The sequence below is a fragment of the Gossypium arboreum genome, chromosome 8 (assembly GCF_025698485.1).
Source record: "Gossypium arboreum isolate Shixiya-1 chromosome 8, ASM2569848v2, whole genome shotgun sequence".
NCBI lineage: Eukaryota > Viridiplantae > Streptophyta > Magnoliopsida > Malvales > Malvaceae > Gossypium > Gossypium arboreum.
The window spans coordinates 22,405,841-22,428,770 of NC_069077.1; the positions used below are offsets into that span (position 1 = coordinate 22,405,841).

General features: G+C 31.1%; 1 long non-coding RNA gene across 1 annotated transcript; it reads right to left on the reverse strand.

Moving 5' to 3' along the window:
- Positions 1 to 14,939: 14,939 nt before the first annotated feature.
- On the reverse strand, positions 14,940 to 15,661 carry LOC128296487 (uncharacterized). Its single transcript, XR_008287094.1, has 2 exons — positions 15,492 to 15,661; positions 14,940 to 15,217 (listed from the first exon to the last, which is right to left on the reverse strand). It is a non-coding gene; the product is annotated as an uncharacterized LOC128296487 (long non-coding RNA).
- Positions 15,662 to 22,930: the final 7,269 nt, after the last annotated feature.

Genomic DNA, 22,930 nt, shown 5'->3' on the forward strand with positions numbered 1-22,930 from the left:
TCGATGACCTCCTCTGGTTCTGTTTCCTAATTAGCTTCTTAGGTTTTTTCTGAAGAGCCTTCTGCATCCCCTATTGCATCCTTTGGTATCAAGTTTTTCGGGTTACTCAAGATTTTACCCAAACAGAGAGCAACTGCTTTTACTTGCTCTTTTTCTACTTTCCAAGGATTATTCTTTATGCTGCTGGGTATGACTGTGTCAATTTTCTATTTAATATCTCCCACTATGCTCACTAATTGGCTTATTTGATCCTCCAGTTTAGTCAATGTTCTTGATGGATTAGTGCACTCAGATTGCACATGTTTTACTTCTCTTCTCATTGTATGCATCTCCCTTTTGATTCGATCCAGGCGTTGACCACATACAGTATGGTCATTTGGTTTTACACTGTCTTGAGGTTTCTACAGATAAAGAGGTTCATAATTGGTGGTTTTATCTTAATTTGAATTATTATTACCTCCCCCTTGATTTCCTCCCCATCTCAAGTTTCGGTGATCTCTCCAACCGGGGTTGTAAGCATTTGAGTAAAGATTTCTACCCCTATTCTAGATGTAATTCATGTTCTTAGTAGGATTGTTGATATAATGCAAGAGCTATTTGTCTCCTTTATACAGACAATGCATTATTTGCGAATTTAATATAGTTAAGTCTATCTATTAACTGCTGGTATTTATCATCTTCCTGGATAGCTTTTACCGTAGCTGGTTTCTAGCGATATGTCAATCGTTCAACAGGCCACTGACAGAAGTTCAACGCCAAGTTTTTTATCAATTTGTATGCATCCTTGTACGTTCTATTCATATAAGCTCCTCTTGCTGCTCCATCTAATCTGGATTTTCCATTTGCATTGAGCTCATTGTAAAACACTTGCAATCGTATCCACTCAGGAAATCTGTAGTGTGGGCATTTTTGGATCAATGTTTTAAAGCGTTCATAAGCCTCGTGAAAACTTTCCATTTCTGTCTAAAAACAACAATTTCTCTTCTTAGTTGAACTGCTTTGCTAATAGAGTAAAACTTCTGTAAAAATTTTCCAGCGAGCTCATCCCATGTCTTGATAAAACCTGGTGCTTGCGGCCTAACCAACAAAAGGCTTTATCAATCAAAGAAAAGGGGAACAACTGAAGACGAATAGCATCATCAATGACCTCATTGACTTGAAAGTATCACTAAGTTGGAGAAACCATTTTAAATGTTAATTCGGATCCTCTGTCATTGTGCCGCTAAATTACAGATTATTTTAGATCATCTGAATCATTGTCGGTCTAATCTCAAAATTATTAGATGTAATATCCGGCCTTGTTATACTTTCCTAAACCATGTCCGGACTTGGTAATACGTAATCTCTTAGGGTTCCCTTGTTACAAGCCATATGTAAATTTGTGGGTAGTTGTGGTGGTGTTGGAGGATCTCCTAAAACATTATCATTAGCTTCGTTGAACAACGAGTTCTCATGTGGCACTTTGCCTACCACAGGTGGTGGTGGATCTTGCATCTACTGTTGCTACTGCTGTTGCTACTACTATTGATGTTAACGATTTTTTTGAATTATTCTCTCTGGATCTATAACCGACTCTATAAGTGTTCCCCTACAATGAGTAGTACACTAGACACAAAAGGAAATGATTAGTAATGACTATAACGACCCAAAACCTGGCTTAGAAGTTTAAACCGAATCCCAGAGGTTACATTGATCACTGAAGTGATCTGAAACAATTTTAAAAACGAGTTGTTAAAATCTTCTACGAATACAGTTATTGAAATTGAACTAAACCATTTAGCCCCTTTAGGATTCAAAACAGAGAATTCAAGTCACGTCGAAGGCGTTCAGAAGTAAAGTTTTAAGTTTCTAGAATTTAAAAAAAAACTATTTACGAAAAACCAAAATTTGATCGTACCACAATCTTTATAGATTTTTACAGTCTTAAACAGTTTACAAATTTAAGAAGTCTGAAAATTCATTTTATTAGTCTGTGTAAAACATATCACTCCGAGACCTCCGGCATGCCAAGTCCAGCTACAGAAAACGAGGGTACCTGCAAAGGGAAAAACTAAGGGGGTGAGCTACACGAGCTCAATGTGAGTTCGAAAATGACAAAAAAAATGAACACCGAAGTGTCACAATAAAAAAAATATCAATGGCAATCCGATATACGAATCTTCACAAACAAATCAAACGTATCAGTACTGAAACACCTGATCTATAAATAGTTAGTCTCGTAATCAGATAGACAGATAGAATGCGGAATGAATGCAACAAGTAATAAAAAAACCCACCCATCCAGCCAAAACACCTCTCCGTCCCCCGATCACACCCCAAAAGAGTTGTTTGAGCTCATTCAACCAAACACACCACATAGGACCTCGAAAGGCATATCCAACCCTACACATCATGTATGTGGACTAAGCCACTCAGATAATAATACGCAGCAAGGCTGGCGCATATGCAGTATAGTGTATAACAGTAAACCGCTGTACCGATAAGTTACAATTAAACTGCCAAATTAGAATCAGTCTTCCTTCTCTTTACAACCCAACCTAAAAAGATTAGTGCAAATGTAAAATGCATACCATTCATAGACAGACTTACAGAAATAGAATACGAAATCAAAAATGCACACATTCAAATGCCCAGAATTAGAATCAGATATAACATAACATCAATTAACACTCAATTAACACTAAAATTAAGTGCAGAGTAGACACGCCCATGTGAAAATCAAAAAAAATTTCGAAATCATACCCACACGGTCATGTGGCACCAAAAACCCTAATTCCTAATTTCATACAACTGTGTGGACCGCCAGCGTGGCCACCCGTGTGGTCACGAATCACACCAAAATAGGCTAAAAATCGTAGTTTTGACATCAAAACGGCCCCCAACACTTGGTAACTCAGAACTATACCAAAGTTGCTGAATTTCGTAGAATCCAACAACAATTTTATACTAAAATTGAACAGTTTCAGAACACAGACCTTAGAATGCAATAACATGCACCGAGAACTGCTCGATTCGCTCCACCAAACCATTTGGAAACCTCAATCTACACACAACTAAACTATTAGAATTCAATCCAACAATGTAAACAAAATCGAAGCAATTCTTCCTTTAATTCCAAAGACAAAACTTACCCAATTTCACACCCAATCAAACGTAACACACAAGGACAATTAGCCAATAACGTCGATACTAAAACCTAGAATTCATTTGGAGAACGAAAATACGGCGGTAATTAATTTGCCAACAATGAAAGGGAGAAAGGTAGAAGAACCAAAAAGAATAGCAAGAACGTGGAAAAAGAGAGGAAACCAAAAAAAATGGGGAAAGAGAACATGCAAAAGAATTTTAGAAACAACTTTTTTTCCAAAAATAAAAATACAATAAAATAAATAACATAAATAAATATATATATATATATAACTTAAAAACAAAACTCAAATAAAATTAATTCCTCAAACACACATGAGGGTTCAAACCCAAAACCTAGAGATAAACTAACACACATCCAACCACCGAACCTGCAAGCTCATTCTGACATTAAAACGCGAAAATCAACCCAATTGCTCAACCTACTCACTAACCCTAAACACAAATCTTAAAACTTCTAACCCTAAATTTTAGGGTGTTACAATGACAATTAAAATCATATTTATAACTTAGAAATTTCCTAATTATTCTTATTAAAGTGTAAAAATTAAAATTAACTAGTGACAATGCCTCCCGGTAACGGCGCCAACAACTTGACCGCCTTCGGACGTACTACCGTCCAGATTGTGAATACTGCAGTAAAAGACAAATAAATAAGGTGGTATCTGCAAGTATACAAGTCCAGTTGTAATATAGTTACAATAGAGTAAGTGAGTACGCAGAGGATCGTACCCAAGGGAGGCTAGTGCTAGATCAATTTTAACCTAAACAACAAAAGATCTAATTAGTACTTGAAATATGTTATATTACGCTAATATAAATAAAAGGAGTTTTTAATATTTTTATACTGATAAAATATAATGAAGAGAGAAATAACTATCAAGGGAATGGAAAGTAGAATTGATCAAATCTAGTTATAGGTGATTAGCTTGTTTTGGTAATCTTCATCAACTGTTGTTTCGGGTTCCTCATCAATCAACTAGTCGCTATCCTAGTAGGATCTTCTGATCTTCTATTAAAATAACAAGTCGGCAATGACTACTTATCTTCGATCTCACAATCCAAACCAGCTTGGGGTGAAGGTTTTCATAGATAAGCCATGCCAATTTTGGGTTAATTTCCATCTTGATGACTTTTTAGGGTTGTTAGGTTTAGGGTTTAAGTTTTTTCTCTCTCAAACAGCTAATCCATTGAGTAACCATACAAAACAGTTAATAAATCATATCTCCACTCTCTAATCCCCCATATAAGGATTAGTTCCTCATGGTTTTCATAAAAAAAAATATAATTGATAGAAAGAGTAAACATGATAAATGAATCAAAACTATAGAGTTTCAGGAAAAGCCTAATTTGTATTAAAAATGAATGTGAAATCCACAAAGTTTGATTGTCTCCACAAATCAGGTCCCTCGAGATAAAAATAAAGAACAAATTAAAAGTAAATCTAAAGCATAATAAAAGAGAAAAATTAAACTAAAATTAAAAGTAGAATTCTAAACTAAGTAATTGGTGTTCATAATGTGTGACAAATGAGCCTATTTATAGATTTCAGGTGGTCGTCATACTTAACCCTAGGTTAGCTGACGTTCTTAAGCTTTAAGTTTGATTATGCGAACCAAAACACCCCCTAGCTCGTGTTAATTTCCGTTCAGACTCGATGTTGCTACACATCAGAACCTATGTCGCGACATAGGAATCAATATTCTCCTCTTGGGATGTCTTCAGGGGTATGCCGTGACACCCTTAGTCTGTGTCGTGACATCAAAGGCAGTATCACGATTTCTCCATTCTGCTCCTTATATTACGACATTGATTATTTCGTATTGCGACATAATGACCAGTATAGATTTAGTCCACCTTCTAATGGTCTCCTACACACTTACAAAGTTCATTAGCTCGGCCTTAGGCCTCATTCGGCCCCTAAGATCAATAAAATACTCAATTTGCACATTTTATTAATTTTAAGAAAACTTACTAAAACATAATTAAAAATTAATTATAATGCTTGTTTTCAAGCTCTTAAAGTGTGAAAAATAGTTTAATCTGTTAAATTGAATTATGACAGATCAATGCTTGAAATGTGTTTTTAAATAACGAGCTATTAAATGAAAAGCCATAAATCTTGTTGTATTAAATTTACTCTATTCCCTGAAGTGAATGTGGCAGTATATAAAAAATCTTTGACATGGATGTAGTAAGTGGCTATATAATAATCATAAAAGAGATAGCCATATTAATTATTCTCACTACTCTTTAACGTGGATGTAGTAAGTGGCTATATAATAATCATAAAAGAGATAGCCATATTAATTATTCTCACTACCAGAACTTGAAAAATGAAGATAAATAAGAGAATAACAAGAATTTCCAAGAGAACCCTTTAAGGAGTGAACATTATTTATGGCCATTGGTTGCATGCCTATCGTATGCCTAAACATAAGTATGAATTGCATCCTTTTTGTGGATTATGACACTAACTACTTAATTATTGGATTTCTTACTAGTAATAATTCTTTTCACCATTAGAAGTGGAGATGTGGAGATAAATAATAGAGTAGCAAGAGTTCTCAATATAAACCTTTAAAAAAGAGAGACAATTTATGAAAAGTCATTGGTTATGCACCTATCATACACCTTGTAGACAATAGAACAATGTATATTATCCTTAGGGATAAGAAGTATTTTTCTTATTTGGTAATGATTGAACCAGTCTTTGGTGGTACAAAATTAATTTAAGGGTTCAAAAGAGCTAACATATTGTTACCTATCTTCAATGTGGTAATGAAACATGCTAATATTTTATAGTACAAAATTAATTCAAGTCTCCACAATAGTTAATGCACTATATTGAGACTGTTATCCAAAGAAACAATACTATGATAATTAATGCACTATATTCTATTCAATCTCAAATAAATTATTTTGTTTTAAAATGATATGCATTGTAATGAATATTATATTGAGACTGTGGATGGGGAGATGATTAATTAAATCTATTATATTGGGTAAGAATTTCAATACCCTCTAGTTGATATTATGTATATATTAGTATGATTAAATCATATGAGATGGTAAACCAGAAACTTACAGTAGTATCGTTGAATCATGTGCATAGTAAACTAGAAGTTCACTAGTCCAAATATACTAATTAGTTGACATGATCAATTAGACCATCCCGATCAATAATGATGCGATAAGATAATAATTTACGTGAATATTTATTAAAGAAACTGAAGATTATTCATTTATCAAGTGTTGTTTGTTCTCAAAGAAGATTAAACCTCACTAGCAAAAGTTGAAATTGAATCTCTTACCTTTCTGAAAGATATATGGGCTCATTTATCCATCAAGTGTATGTTTTGATATTATTTCGGTAGATACATTTACAAGGTAATCACATGTAAGTTAAATCGCAACCTATAGTTTGCGAGATTACTTGTTTAATGATTAGTGTAAGAATAAAACTTTCAGATTATACAATTGAGACAATTCTTGCTAATGTTGGTGACTTCATTACTTAGGCTTTAAAATATTGTTTTATGTTAGATTGTTAATGCGAATAACTATCGCAAAACTTGTTGCAAGTTTAGAAGAATTTACGAAGTAAATGCTCTAATTAGTAGTTAAACCATATCTTTTAAAAACAAAACTTTTTGTATATATGTATAAGGATACGATATTTTACATGAATCAACACTTGTACACATTATACCAACAAGTTATGATAAATTATCCCCATTACAATTGGTTTTTTGTCAGGAGTTAAGTAGAATCCATTTTAGATTATTTTTTTTTTGAATGTGTAGTATATCTTTAAGTTGATCCACCACAATGCACAAAATGGGTATTTAAAGAAAGTTTTGAATATACATTAATTATGAATCTCATTATATTATTAAATGTTTTGAATGAATTGGAGATTCCATTATGACATGATTTGGTAATTACGACTTTGATTTGATAGTTTTCTCAACATCGAGGGGGGAGAAAAATAATATTTGGATGAAATAAATTAGTTATAACGAATTATTATTATCTAGATCTTCATAGAACATAATTTGAACTAGTAGTTCAAAAAGATAATTCACTTTATTACAAGTTATCTACCTGATGTATTTACTGACCTGATAAAAATAACCAAATGTTATATACCAGCTAAAGTTTGATTAGAACTGAAGTTCCAGTAAGACAACTTGTATGTATAAATGAAAGTTGTAACATCCCGATTTTCAGTGGTTTCGAGACCATAATTCCGATAAAATAATTTGAGAACTATAACGTCCTATTAATTTCCAGTTAAGAAATTTTATCATTTAGATAGTTTAATAAGTTAAAAGGACTGAATTGTAAAAATTGAAAAAGCTGAGTAGTTAAATTAAAGGTACTAAATGGATAATTTAACTTATGGGAAATTAGTTAGTGGAATTTGATGAGGTTATGCTTAATTAAGTGGCTTAAATAGGCTTAATTAATGATTTATTAAAGCTTAATTAAGACAATTGAAATATTTACAAAAATGTCATACTATATATAATAAATTAAACCTAAATTTCTTCTCATCTTCTCTACGAAAATAGAAAGGAAATATTAGGGCTTTCATGCTTTTGATTTGAAGCTTTGATTTGGTAAGTGTATTGATGCACGTTTTTAGTAATTTTTATGTTCTTGAGGACCAATTTGGTCTAGCTAAATCGAGGACCAATTTGTGAAACTGTTAAATATTATAAAATTTTTCATTTATGAATGAAGTTATTTCTTAAATCTTATGATGAAATATAAAGCTTTGTTGATAGATTTGATTATTTTGAAAAGTGATTTTTTATAATTTTAATGTTTAGGGACTAAATTGATTAAGTGATAAATTGCTTGTACTTGAGGTGAAATTAGTGCAAATAGGGACTGATAAGAAGTTATAGAACATTTGGCTATCATGGGTGTTTAGGAAAAATGGGTAAATTGCATGATTAGGGCCTAGGGGTTGAATTGAATAAAAATGAAAAGTTAAGGGGCAAATAGGTAATTTTCCAAAAATGACCTAATTGCATGAAAGGATCAATTTTTTTTTTTAATTCTAATTGATGGGATGAAACTCTTGTATTTAGATCAAGAATGTGCTGATAATTATGGAAAAGGGAAAACTGCCGAGTAGTCCCTGTACTTTGGAATTTCCTGCAAATCAGTCCAGTAAATTCGTACGTTTATTTATGCTTCTAATAATATTTATGCTCTCTGTTAATATACTTTATTGAATGTTACTTTATATACTAAAAGTATGCTCTATCAAGCCATACCTACTGGTTCTACTGAAAGTAGCTCAAACAAGCAAATTTCACTGTTATACTGAGTGAAGCTCAAATGAGCAAATTCTACTGTTATACTGAATGGAGCTCAAACGAGTAAAATCTACAGATATACTAAAATAAAGCTCAATCAAACAAAGTCCACTAAGCATACTGAACTACTGAATTGGTTGTAATAACTGTTATAAGTGGCGTATAATGGAAATCTCTATGTTAATATTGGTTGATGCTATGTTCGATCAAAAAGTTTTATTGAATTATAAAACGAACTTACTAAGCTTCATTCAAGATTACCTGTATTTGATTCATTTTTTAGATTACGTTTTGAAGACTAAGAAGATCGGGTCAAAGATCACACTATCCGAGAACCTTAGTAGATTTTGATCCTCGATTTTGGTATATGGCATGTATTAGGACCCTATGTATAACTTGTGTCAATTACTTAGTATGAGTAAGATGTTATCCTATGTTGTGTTTGAATGACTTGTGAGAATCTACATGTTACTAAATGGGACTAATAGTTAAAAGTATGAACTGCTACGTCATGTGATAACTCAAAGTTGCAATGCAATGGTTGTTATGGTATGTATATATATAATGTACTTGAGTTGCAATTTGGAAGTGAAATGAGATGAAATATATCAAAGCGTTAATGATAACACTTTAATTGACATATTGGTTGAGTTTATTAACATGTTTGAGTGTGATTAAAGTTGGTATTGGTTTACGTAATTGTGTGATCGAATGTGTTTTAGGTACTTAAGCATATGGGTGAAAATTGAGCTTAGAATTGGACATTTTAGGGCACACATGGCCTGAGACATGGGCTGTCACACGGCCATGTGAAGCACATAGGAAACCCATATGAGGCTGTGCCTAGAGAGAGTGTAAAAGTAGTATAGGTGCAGTTTTCACATGGGTAAACACACAGCCTACGACACGGCCGTGTGAATGTATTTCGATTGTTACACGGGCTAACAAACGGCTTGCGACACGGCCGTGTGATTCAAATCAGAGAGTTACACGGTCTATGCACACGGACGTGTGGGATAGTCACACGGCGATGTTAGAGCTACACGGGCTAAGCTCTATCACACGGCCTAGGCACACGGCCGTGTGACCCCTGACTTGAAAATTTTCATTCTTTTCCTAAATGTTCTTATTTGCTCTGAATTAGTCCCTAAATGTCCATAATTAATTTTTAGAGCTTCGAAAGCTCGATTTAAGGCCCAAACTGAATGGTCATTTTCATATTGAATAATACTTGTGGTTATGGAATTGAATTGATTATTGAATATAAATTATTATTAATTGTTCCTACTTGACTAGTAACATCTCATATCCTATTCCAGCAACGAAAACGGGATAAGGGTGTTAGAAAAGTAGTGTCTACCAAAAACATAGTGATTTGATTGGTTCAAAAGATAAAAATTATTGTGAAAGAAAAGAAAAATAAATATGGATGGTCATATAGTGGAGGCAAGTGCTCCCGAAGAGACCTAAGACATAACTAATTATTAAAACTATAGAAGAGATTCAAATACTTGAAGATGGAAATAATGAAAATAAAGAGATCTTGATAATTTATGTCAATACGAGAAAATATGGAATCACGGAAAATAGAAAATTATCGACAATGGTTTTGCATACGATATTATTATTGAAATAATGAAAGAAAATGAGGATCTTGAATAAATTTGTTGAGAAATATATACATGTAATAGATTAGCCAAAATGGAAAAACACAATTCAAGTAGTATTAAATTTGTGCAATTGTTGGACCAGTAGTCCAAATGTCTAAAGATATAAATCTAGTGAGATACAAATAAGTAGTTTTATGAAAATGGAATAAATGAAGTTTTTTGCTAAGTCCTGACATTGATTATAATATTATTTTGTGATAGATGTAATAACTTTTAGATACCTTATCGATTTGATAGTTTATGAAAGATTTGACATGCGTCTAATGGTTGTTGTTACAACATTTATATGAATTACTATATAGTGAAAGTTTATATTAAAATCCTTGAAGGACTTGGAATGCTAGAATCATATAGAAATTCTCGAGAACTTGTTCAATATGTTTGCGTAAATATTTATATGAATTGAAATTATTTGAACATATGTGGTAAATTTGACTTAGTAAATAGTAGTTAAAGGAAGATTATAAAATGATTCAAAATATCTACTTGTATTTTTATAGAATGATCATGATCAAATTTTTCTATGATTATTATTGGAACTCTTGAAGAGATCAAAATATTCCCTAATTTTTTTCCTCACTCGTGACTTTCAAAAGAATGGTGATATAAATGCTTAGAGAATATGTTCAAGATCATTTGAAAAGCTAGCATTCAAGATTGAATACATATAATTTGAGATATCATGCAATGCTGTCATGAGGGGGAGTAAATACGTGATGTTGTCTCTTTAGATTTTCCTAGTAATGTTATGTGTACTATAGACATGTGTACTCCTTTTCCTTCACTAAGATTTTTTTCCCCACTAGTTTTTTATCTTAATAAGATTTTAACGAGACATTATCTACCAATGGACATCTAAGGGAGAGTGTTATAAATATTTTTATTATTAAGTGGATGTCCATTAAGATTAAGATAAGTTTGATGTATTTAGGACTCTAATGTCCATTAGAAGTATAGTTTTATTTCATGAACTTCTTAATATAAACTCTAAAGAAGCTTTGTAAAAAATCTCATTGATAAATAAAATATGTATTCTCTTTTGCTCTCTAATTTCTTTATTCTTCATTCTCTTTATTTCAAAACAATATTTAAATTTTAACATGTCTCGCTTCACAATGAAACAAATTCAGATATGTAGAATACTACAAGCTAAAGAAAGATCAAATTACCTGAACCGATAAATTGTTTTAAGGAGTCAAAATACAATATATAAGTTTATTTAAGATAAAGATTAATATTTTGTGCATTTACAGTGTCCTTTTTTTATTTCACAAGTAGCTTTAAAAATTATCATGTCTTTTCTTTAATCTTTATTTTTAATTTATTATACTCTTGTAGGACACTTATTAACCTGACCTTACTTGTGAAGTTTAAAACTTCACCGACAATGTACCAAATATTATTCATTAAAATAAAAACTAATTATTCTGAAAGTTCATATAATATATTTTATTTTGTTTAATTATAAATTATATTTTAAAACAAGCTAAATTGAGTTTTGGGTGAGTAATTTAATTAACTTTTTGTTGGCTAAATTCACAATTTGGCCTTTGAAGTATACTAATTTTCTCACTTTGGTAGCTGAACTTTTTTTTAGTCCAAATTGATACCTAAAGTACACTCACTACCCGATTTGGTACCTAAAGCATGCTTCTGTTATATATTTTAACCCATTTTTAATATATATTTTAACACTCACATGGAGTCTTTATGTAAAAAATATTTTCTTTTATTAAATGCATATACACATTAAAAATATAAAAATTCATAAATATTTATAATCTAGAAAAACAAGAAATAAATTATAAAAATAGAAATTACAAAAAAATATGATAATTGAAAAGAATTTAGTTGAAATTAATAATATTATTATACAAAATGTAGAAAAATTGAAAAATATTTAAAATTTTAAAATTCATTAAAAATATAAAAACATTTAATAATTTGTATAAATTATAAAACTTATAAAAATTTTAAATATTTAAATAAATTTATATATAATATAAAAATAATATAACATTTTAATATTGTTTTTAATAATATTTATTTTTAAAATATTTTTTTACAATTTTATAATTTTACAATTTTGTAATAAGATTATTATTTTTAACTAATTTATTTTCAATTATCGTATTTTTGTAAATTTTATTTTATAATTTATATGTTTTTTCTAGAATTTATATATTTTATGATTTTTTTATATATTTATCTCCATTTTTCCTTGTTTAAAGGTTAATATTTTATACACAATAATGTACTTTTTTATTTCACAATCAGCATTAAAAATTGACATATGTTTCTTTTTCAAAATATCTATTTTTAAATATTTTATTATAACTCTATAGGATACTTGTTAATCCCTAACTCTGTTTATGGACTATAAAAACTTTATTGGCACCAAATATTTTCCCTTTTTACTGTGTATACATTTAATAAAAGGAAATATTTCAATTTTTTGGCATAAAGATACTACATGGCACTTTGTGATTGGCTATAAGTTATATTTTTAATGCCTATTAGAAAATGGACTAAAAATATAACGAATGGATATTTTAGGTATCAAATTGGAAAATGAATATACTTCAGGTACCAATTTAAGCAAAAAAATTTAGATACTAAAATGGAAAAACGGATATATTTTAAATCCCAAATAATGAATTACCGTTTTTATTATCCAAGCGTGGCTTGATGCTTGATACAAGCTAATCAACTTGAGTACAGAAATACTAAACTTAAATATTATATATGATAATTATATTGGAAACAATTTATATTTATTTTAATTTTAAATATCATGAATAAAACTGTATGCACAAAATTAAATAAGAATTACAATTCTATTGTTAAAAAATCAAGTATCAAGTAAAATAATTAAAATGGACTTAAATTAATTTATATTATATAAAGGAAAAACATAAGATTACATTCATTAATCATTAGAAAAGTAAAGTATAGTATTAGTTATTATAATTATTTAAATTTCTTTTCCATAATATCAACGTATAATGAAATTGTTAATTCTATAATTAATTCAAATTAAATATTGTACTAAATTAAAATTAAAAAACATTTAAAAGGTTTGAAAGAATCAAACTTAATTTATTGTATATTAAAACAACTATTCAAGGGATAAAAAGCAAATTTACAAAAAATTGATGCCTTACCGCTCCTAATGCCGGCTCAAAAATTAGTGTTGTATAGCCTAATAATACAAATATACTTGATGAAGAAATATTAAAAGGGTTGCATTTTTTAAGATTTCAACTTTAAATGCTTCGGTATCACCTTGAATTGGGTTATCAAATATACTGCCCACCTGCTACTGTATTTAATACGTAGCAAAATGAGAAACGAAGTGAATGACAACCTTTCTCATCTCTACATTTTGCAATATCCTATTATATACCAGTTGGCCTAGAAAACGTACTGATCTCTACAAAATCAAATCTTTAAAATCTCCTGGCTGCCATTGCCATGCATGAGGGAAAAAAAAAACCATCGTCATCTTTGAGATCTTTAAGGCTGATACATCAAGCTATTGAATCATGTATATAAGATTATTATATAATTTATAAGTCGTTATCTGCCATTAAATTAACTAGGTTGCTGTGAATGACAAAATTAATGAAACATGGAAACTTGAGAGAAAATGACAGTGATAACGTACCAATTGAATGATGAAATGAACAACTTATTTCAACGATTAGGGTAATGAATACGGATAGTTGTAAGGTGTGCTTTTATACATCATTGATCAATAACTAATATGATACCCACTTTATTAATAAATAAAGTAAGAAATAGTCAACGACTTATAAATAAATGTTAATAATTTTATTCAAACATGATTAAATAATAATTAATTATAAATAAATGTTAAAATCTTTGATTATAAATTCAAGATCTTAAATATGAGAGTTATTAATATTTATTTATAATAGTTACAATTAATGTTTAATTTTGTTTAAATAAAATTATTACTATTTATTGACAAGTCCATATTCTTGATGGTGCATGAGATTATGCACTAATAGTGCATCAAATATTATTCCTAGAATTAGAGCAATTTGTTAACAAGTAAACAACACAAGCATATAAACACTAGAGTTATTTACAATGTTTGGTAAAGTAGGTATCAAGGTGGTCAATTTCGTTCAAGTTTCATATGTATCAACTAGAACATTTCGTTCTAGTAGTAAATTGGAACAATAAACTTTAGGTTCCGATTGGTACTAACCGTACCAATGTGTATTGGTTGATTTCACCCATGCCAGACAAATTATGGTACCAGACAAAATATGGTGTATTGGCTGGTACAAAAAAAATTTAATTTTTTGTTATTTATTTTGAAGTTACTGGATTATGGATTGTTATATGCATGGTATGAGATGCTCTTATTGTTTATTTGTGCAATATTTTTTCTTATTTATTTTTAGTTTGTTTAAATGATAAATTGCATGTGTGAAACTTATTAAAGAATATTTTAAATAATTGATTAATATTTAATTAATCTTATTATTTGATATGTGTACATACTTTTTATATACATATATCATTTTTTTTAAAAATAACAATAAATCCGAAAAGGTACATCTATAACACCCTATACCTAGCCTAGTCGCCGAACCCGAATATCAAGATGTCACACCACCGTCTCACATCGTACACAATATATCTTGTCACTTTAAGAAGGGAGTGTCTTTTATTTTGACATTTGCACAGTTTTTGTGTGACACCCTGTAAGCAGCCCAATTTGCCTGGGCCCATCAGAAACAATAAAACAAAATAATTAACAAAAACCACAAAATTAAAACAATCCAAAATAATCCATTTACAGCCTTCACCAGCCCAAATTAAAACCTAAAACCCCATTACACCCAACACCCCCAAACAAACCAAATTACAGTGGCCCAATAGCGAAAACAAGCCCAATGGCCCAAAATTTTTCAGAAACAGAAGCCTTAGGGTTTCCCTTGTTGCTAGGCGCTGCAGTAGCCACCAAGCAGCCTCTGTACACCCCATGGATTGCCCTCGTACGGCCTCCGTACACATCCAAGTTAGCCGAACCTGCGAGAAGAAAAAGTGACAGAATACAGCAAAACAATAGCATAAAAGAAAATGAGGAAAATTTGCATTTATATTTTAATTTCTATTCAGCTATAAAAGGGAGGCCGATTATATACTGTAAAAAGGTTACGAAAGTATATGCGCAAATAACAATCAAATACAAAAATCAAATACATATCAAGGTGGTTCATTCATTGATCCTTTATTCTTATCTTTTTCCTTACTTTGTTTGAATCTATCATACAAATATGCAAAAGAGTGAAGGTTTGTTTACCGATCGTTCGGTGTCGACCTAGTCGACGTTTTGCTCCTCTGGTCCAAAGGCAAACGGATCCCCGGTTAAAGCCATGGCAAAAATGGAGGCACATTAGGCGTCGACGAAGCCCACAAGGGAGGTTAAAAGAGTTTTAAGAAAAGTTTAGGGTTTTTTTTTTGAAGAAATAATCAGCCAAATGATTTTTTAGGGCAAATTTTAGTTTATATATATGTTTAAAATGGCGTCGTTTCACGGCACAACCCGATGACCCGATCCGATGCCCTCAGGATCCGCGTGTTTCTGCGGTGAAGGTATATTTGCGCATTCGGTCCCTCCCTGGTTTGCCGCCATCTGATTAAGTCCTATTTATATTTCTTTTGTAGTTTTTTAAATTTTTCCTGAAATTTATGCGCTGTTTTAATTTAATCCATTCTTAAACGATGCGTTCAAGTATTTGGGACAATTGAATTTTTAATCCCCATTGGTTTGTGCGCGTCGTATTTTGGTCCTCAATGTTGTTTTAATAGCTTTATTTGTTTGTAAATTGTCCTTTTGATTTTACTTTTATTTCAATTGAGTATTTTTTCTCATTATTTCAGTTTATTTTATTTTTTTTCTCTTTTGCAACTCTTTTATTTTTAAATTTATTTATTATTCATCTTTTAGAGATTGTTTTAACATATTATCTTGAATTATTTTACTGATTTTTGCATTGTTCTAGTTTGTTATTTTGTACTTTCATTTATATTTTTTATTGTTTTATTTTACAATTTATTTATTTTAAAATCCTCTTTTATATATTTCTAAGCTTTAAAGATTTATATGATATTTAATTTAATACTATTATACATATAAATACATAATTTATACTAAATTATTTTTATTCTAAGTATATATTCTTGATTTCATATTATTTTATGTAAATATTTTCTTTTAAATTTATTTATGTATATATACATATATATTTTCTTTTAAAACCATTTATGTATATAATTTGTTTCTTTTAAGGGCCCTATTTTAAATTATATATTTCATTTATTTTAAACACTTTCATATATTAGTTTTTTAATATACACTCTTTCTATTAAGTTTTTCATTTCATGTATATTATCACTTTTAAATTGATATGTTTTGTTTTAAATTATTTTGTATATTATTTATTTCAAATTTCTTCTTACATAATATCTACTTTAAAAATCATTTATGCACTATTATGTTTATTTTTATTTCTTTATACAACCAATTTCAAACTCTCTCATGTATGACTTATTTAAAATTTTATACATTTCATCTTTTTAAATCGTTTCTATATCATATTGATTTCAAATTTTTCTTCTATCACATTATTATTTTGATTTTATTCATCCACATTTAAAGGATGGTTACGTTTTATGTATTTTAATTTGTTTTTATTAGTTATATTTTTAGGGTTACATTAGTCTTTGATTATTAATGTTAGTTTTTAAAATGGGATTGTGAGACTATTGCTATGGTGTATTTCAAATTGTATGTTCATTTTGTTATCATTGCCCTTCATTTGTATAATGTTGAACTCACATATTATCTCGTACTCGATACTATGCTAATGCTTCTTATTATTGCATCGTGATTCAAATTTTAGTGATTTGTCTAAAATTGATCATTTCATTTTTCCTTAAGTAAACCAAACAAATATATTTTAAGTCAGTTTTATAATCGTTTATTTGAAAGTTTTCAAAACAAGGCAATATTTAGTGTTTGGAAATTCGAGAAATTGTGCCCTAACGTGTTGGGTTTCAATTTACCATTTGACCAAATAACTGAATATCCTTTTTAAAATTTCAATGTATGAGTTTTGAAAATCATGAGGTGATCTTAGTATCGAGGGCTTGAAATGTCGTATCCTAACGTGCTGGATATGATATTTTATTTCTCGGAACAAGAGAATCTCAATATCCACTTCGAGTTATCCAAACATTTTTAAAAGAATTGTATTTTAAAATCTTTTCAAATTTTCGACATTAGGACATTAATTAATCAATAAGGTACCAATTTTGGGCGCTTCGAGGGAGCTAGTCCTTCCTCACACGTAACCGACTCCCGAACTCGTTTTCTTGAATTTCGTAGGCGAAAATCAATATTTTAATAAAATAAAATGTTTTATAGGTGATTGGATCACACCTAAACAAAAAGGATTGGTGGCGACTCCATATTGCTTTTTGAAGTCGATCCCTGTTTTTCAAAAATAAAAATGGTTTCGACAGCTTGGCGACTCCACTGGGGACTAATAAGAGAGTCAAGCCGTAAAATTGATTATTTTCTGTCCTTCTATTGAAAAATTAAAAATTTGATTTGAAAAATCATGATTCTTTTGTTGCATTTGTTTGTGATCCTTTTGGTTGCTACGGTTTTAGTCTCGTAGAATACCCTTGCATTACATTGCATGACCGTTGTGGTTATACCTTTTAAGTGGGAATGAGAAGCTATGCCTTCGTGAGGTTTTCACCTCCGTAGGGGCTAGTGAACTACTTCCGGGATACATCCGTACCTATGTCTTCGTGAGATTTTCATCTCCGCGTGGTCATAGGAAAATGTATTCCCCTAAACTAAACTCGATCCATATGAGTGTATAATGGGTGAGGATTGGGGAATCTACTGGTTCAGGTACCCTTTTTTTAGAATTGAACTGCATAAAGCGAACCCTAAGAGGCCATCCTAGGTAAAGTGATACATGATATTCGCGACAAGTTTTAAAAATTTATAATTAAGCGTTCTTGAAACTAACTATTATCACGATGAAGGCAAGTGTACCCATCGAACAGTAGTATAGCTTTAGCAAGACCGGATTGTCAAACCCAAAAGAACTACAAGTACTAGTATTTACTTCATTTTTAATATCTAGCCTAAAAATTAAGAGGTTTGGTTATCTAAACTAATTATTAACTAAGAATGCACAGAAAGAAAATTTGGGAAAATACTTTTGGGAAAATTCGATTGATTAAGACAATACCTAAGGAAAAATCCACCTAGACTTCACTTGTTATTCGACTCTGAATCAGACGATTTATTCATTTGACTTGATCCGTAGAAATCCCTAAGTTATATTATTATCTCTCTTGAGACTAATAACGTCTAACCCTAGGTTGAATAATTGAAATATCTTTCTAATTAACACCCTAGAATTGCATTAACTCGATCTATGGATTCCCTTATTAGGTTTCACCCTAATCCGGCAAAATCTTATCACCCTATCTCTAGGCGTGCAATCAAATCCGCTTAATTATGACAAATTTACTCTTAGATAGGGTTTATTCCTCCTCTAAATAAGAGCTTAACTTGAATCAATATCCTGGAATATCAAAATAAGAATTAAGAACACATAATTAAGAACAAGTCAAATATTTATCATACAATTCAGATAATAATAAGATTTGTCTTAGGTTTCCTTCCCCTTAGGTATTTAGGGGGTTTAGTTCATACTTATGAAGGAAAACATCTCAAAAGCATAAAGATAACAAAACATAAGAAAACCCGAAACTCCTGAAGGAACTTGAAGGGAGATCTTTAGTCTTGATGATGAACCTGACTTCTAAGATGGATCAGTCAGATTTTCTTGAGTAATTCCTTGCTTCCTACTCTGTGTCCCCCTTCTAAGTGCCTCCTCAGGTGTTTAAATAGGCTTTAGAATGTCTAAAAGCCCCCAAAATTGGCCTTTTCTGAATAGGGTTATACTTGGGCTCGACAGGGACACGCCCGTGTGCGATTACTCCAGGCTGAGGCCAAGGCTGTTGAACAGGCGCGAGCATGTAGTATACTCGTGTAAGTCGTGCTTCAATCCTGCCAAAAGGACACGCCCGTGTGAGAAAGTCCAGGCCATGTTGATTTCTCATGTGGGTCTATTTTCTCCGTTTTCGGCCAGTTTCTCGCTCTTTTTACTCTCCTATGCTCACCTAAGTATAAAATATGAAATTAAAGGATTAGAAGTATCAAATTCACCAATTATAGAGGAGAAAATATCTATAAATGTGCTAAGCATGGGATAAAAATATGTATAAATTACGATTTATCATAAAGCTATGTTGAACCTTAGCGATTACCTAGATAGGTGTTTGACTATTTTTTCTTTGTTTGCTTTGAATTTTATCATTTGTATATGATACTGACCTGTTGTGTTTTGTTTTAGCTATAATTGCATGACATTGCATATTTAAAGATGTGTCGATTCGTGTTCGGTTGCTAAGTTAGAAGGCTTGCCATGGAGAATGAATTTCTTGATAAAGTAGAGGATAATGCGGTTGTCCGTGTATGGTCAGAGAAATTGCAATTAAAGAAAGGGGATAGTCTAGTTGAGGGGTATACATCGGAGTTGTGGGACTTCACCCATATCAGTGTTACACAAAATGAGCTTCAAGAATTGAGAGATATATGGGCCCATTGGGATGATGAGACTAAGCAGCTATTCTACCATAATTATGACGATCTACCTTACCTACTCGACATCAAAGTGGACAAGCATTTGTTTATGGCTATGGCTCAATTTTGGAACCCTACTTATAGCTGTTTCGCTTTCAGAAAGGTGGACTTGGTGCCCATTGTGGAAGAATATACCACCTTGCATAGCTGTCCAAATATCCAAGTCTGCAAAGCTTACTATAGGGTCGCTAATGTCCCAACTTTTGTGAAGAAGTTAATAAATATTACTGGAATGAGTGAACAGTGGGTTACAGCCCGAATTCAGCAAAAAGAGGATAATAAATGCATTCCTTGGATAAGTTTGAGGGACTTGATTCTAGCACATCCGGATGTAAAGAAGAAAGTTGACGTCTTTGCCTTGAGTATTTATGGTTTGATAATCTTTCCTAAAGCTTTATGACATATAGATGAAGCAGTTGCTGATTTATTTGATCGACTTGATAAAAATGGTCACACTTGTACCTGAAATTCTAGCCGAGACATTCAGATCTTTGAACATGTGTCGGGGCGAAATGACGAGATTTATCGATCGTCTGATTATTATTGGTATGGTTTCATGGTCATTTTTGGAAGGTAGACAAAGTCTCTTACAGAGTCTTCTCTGAGAATTATTCCCCATTAAAGGAGGAAGCAGCTACGCAAAGGAGGGACGACATATCAGAGGAAAGGTGTAACACCCCTTACCCGTATCCGAGGCCGGGCTAAGGTACGAGGCGTTACCAGACAAACATACAAACATTAAACTAAAATACGAGCCATAAAATTTTATTCATATTTCAAAACATTCATTCTCTTACACGTAGTCCCTTATTTGAGTCTACGGAGCCCAAAACATACTTTAGAAAGGGTTTGGGACTAAACCGAGAACTTACAAAAATCTTGGAAATTTCATGCTTTAAGGCTCCACTGCATGTGTCCCAAAGTCGTGTTCCATACAGGTGAGACACATGGTCGTGTCTCTGCTGTGTGGAATATACCTAGGCTATTTTCCAAGCTTTGGTCAACCTTGATCTCTTACACACTTATACAAAATCAAAAGCATATAACATGGTATTCATTTAATGATTAAACATCCTCAATTAAACCACAAACATAGCATTTGTATGTCATCATACATGTGTCTCTCATACTCATTTTACCTTGTTTATTATAGTACCACTTATACATTTATACCAAGATTATCATCTTACCAAATATCTTTAGCTTAATCATCAAGCATTCATATTTAAAGCTAGATCATATCTTTATAAAATACCACGATTCAGATCTGTGAGAATAACATGTTTGCACGAAACATTTTAATTCAATTCCATACCCAACAAGCATTACATTGAGACTAGTCATATATATATATATATATATACATGTCATGATACATAACATTCTCTTTTTGTTTCTTATAAACACATATCATTTATTTCATTATATCAATATTTCATATACCATAGTTTCCATGTATTCCACATATATTTATTTTCCTCCTCCTCCTCTCCATTCCACAACCTTAATGTATATAGCATTCTTGTAAGTACGATTTCACAATTTACTAATAAATGTTCACATCAAACTGTCCACACGAGTCATAGTCACTTAATTATTTATAATTCGAGATATAGAGATCCAAATTAAGATCTGTAAATTTCCCCTGAAACTAGACTCACATATATTTCCGCCATAAAATTTTCATAATTTTTGGTTTTTCCAATTAGTACAGTTTATTCATTAAAATTTCCCCTGTTTCACTTTCTGACAGTTCTGACCTCTCTTCACTAAAAAATAATTATCTCACAGTACAGAACTCGGATAATGTTCTTGTTGATTTATCTTGAAAATATACTCATTATGGATTTTAAAATATAATTTTATCCTTTAATTATTTTTCTCCAAATTTTGTGATTTTCCAAAGTCGAAATAGGGATCACGTAATCATTCTGAATCAGTCTCACAAAAACATAAATATCTCAAAATATAGAACTCCTTTACTTTCTATGTTTCTTTTATATGAAAATAGACTTATTAAGCTTTAATTTGATATCTCATTCAGTCTCTGATTCAATTTATACTATTTTTGGTGATTTTTCAAAATTATGTCACTGCTACTGTCCAAAACAGTTTTATTGCTAATTCACTCTTTCACACTTTCTTTGTATTAACCTCATTTTAACATACATATCACAAATCATTTTCACCACATTTCATACATCACAAGTATAGGCCCATGATCACAAGGTCACCATAAAATTATCCTCATGTATAACTTACTTGTTTATAACCTTACCACATCCTGGTCACTTAATGAACACATTATTCACATAACTAAGTTCCTGCACTTATTCATCACAAAACTCACAAAGCAATACATAGAGAGTCTCCCGTTGAACACTTCGGATCAATCCTCGATACTTGGTGGTTTCAGCACATAGCTCCACCCATCATATAGTTCGGCTCTCTTGTACACATGATGAACACTTAGTACCACCCATGTGACCTAGCCAGTTTATCTCGTAGCTCTCTTATCTACATGGTGTCCTTCACTTAGAACCACGCATGTGACCTAGCTACATATATCCCGTAGCTCTCTTGTCTACATGGTGTACACATAGTATCACCCATGCGACCTAGCTACATCATAATGTCTTGTAGCTCTCTTGTACACATGATGTGTACTCAGCACTATACATGTGACCTAGCTACATACCATCTGTATCATCCAATCTTTCCAGAAGGTTCAACCGGATTTCTCTCTTTTCCAACAATTTCACCAATCAAGTAATTATTCACAAACATATTTCCAATATTTTTATAAAATATCATAATACAAGTAATAGTGATGTATTACTTACATATAAACTTACATCTCATTTAATATCAACGCAATAACATTAAATTACACATTGTCTTATTAAAATCATATGAACTTACAATTTCCCATAATATCCATAATCATAGAAATCACATTTATGTATGATAATTCAATGCACTTCATGTACCATAGACATATTTTT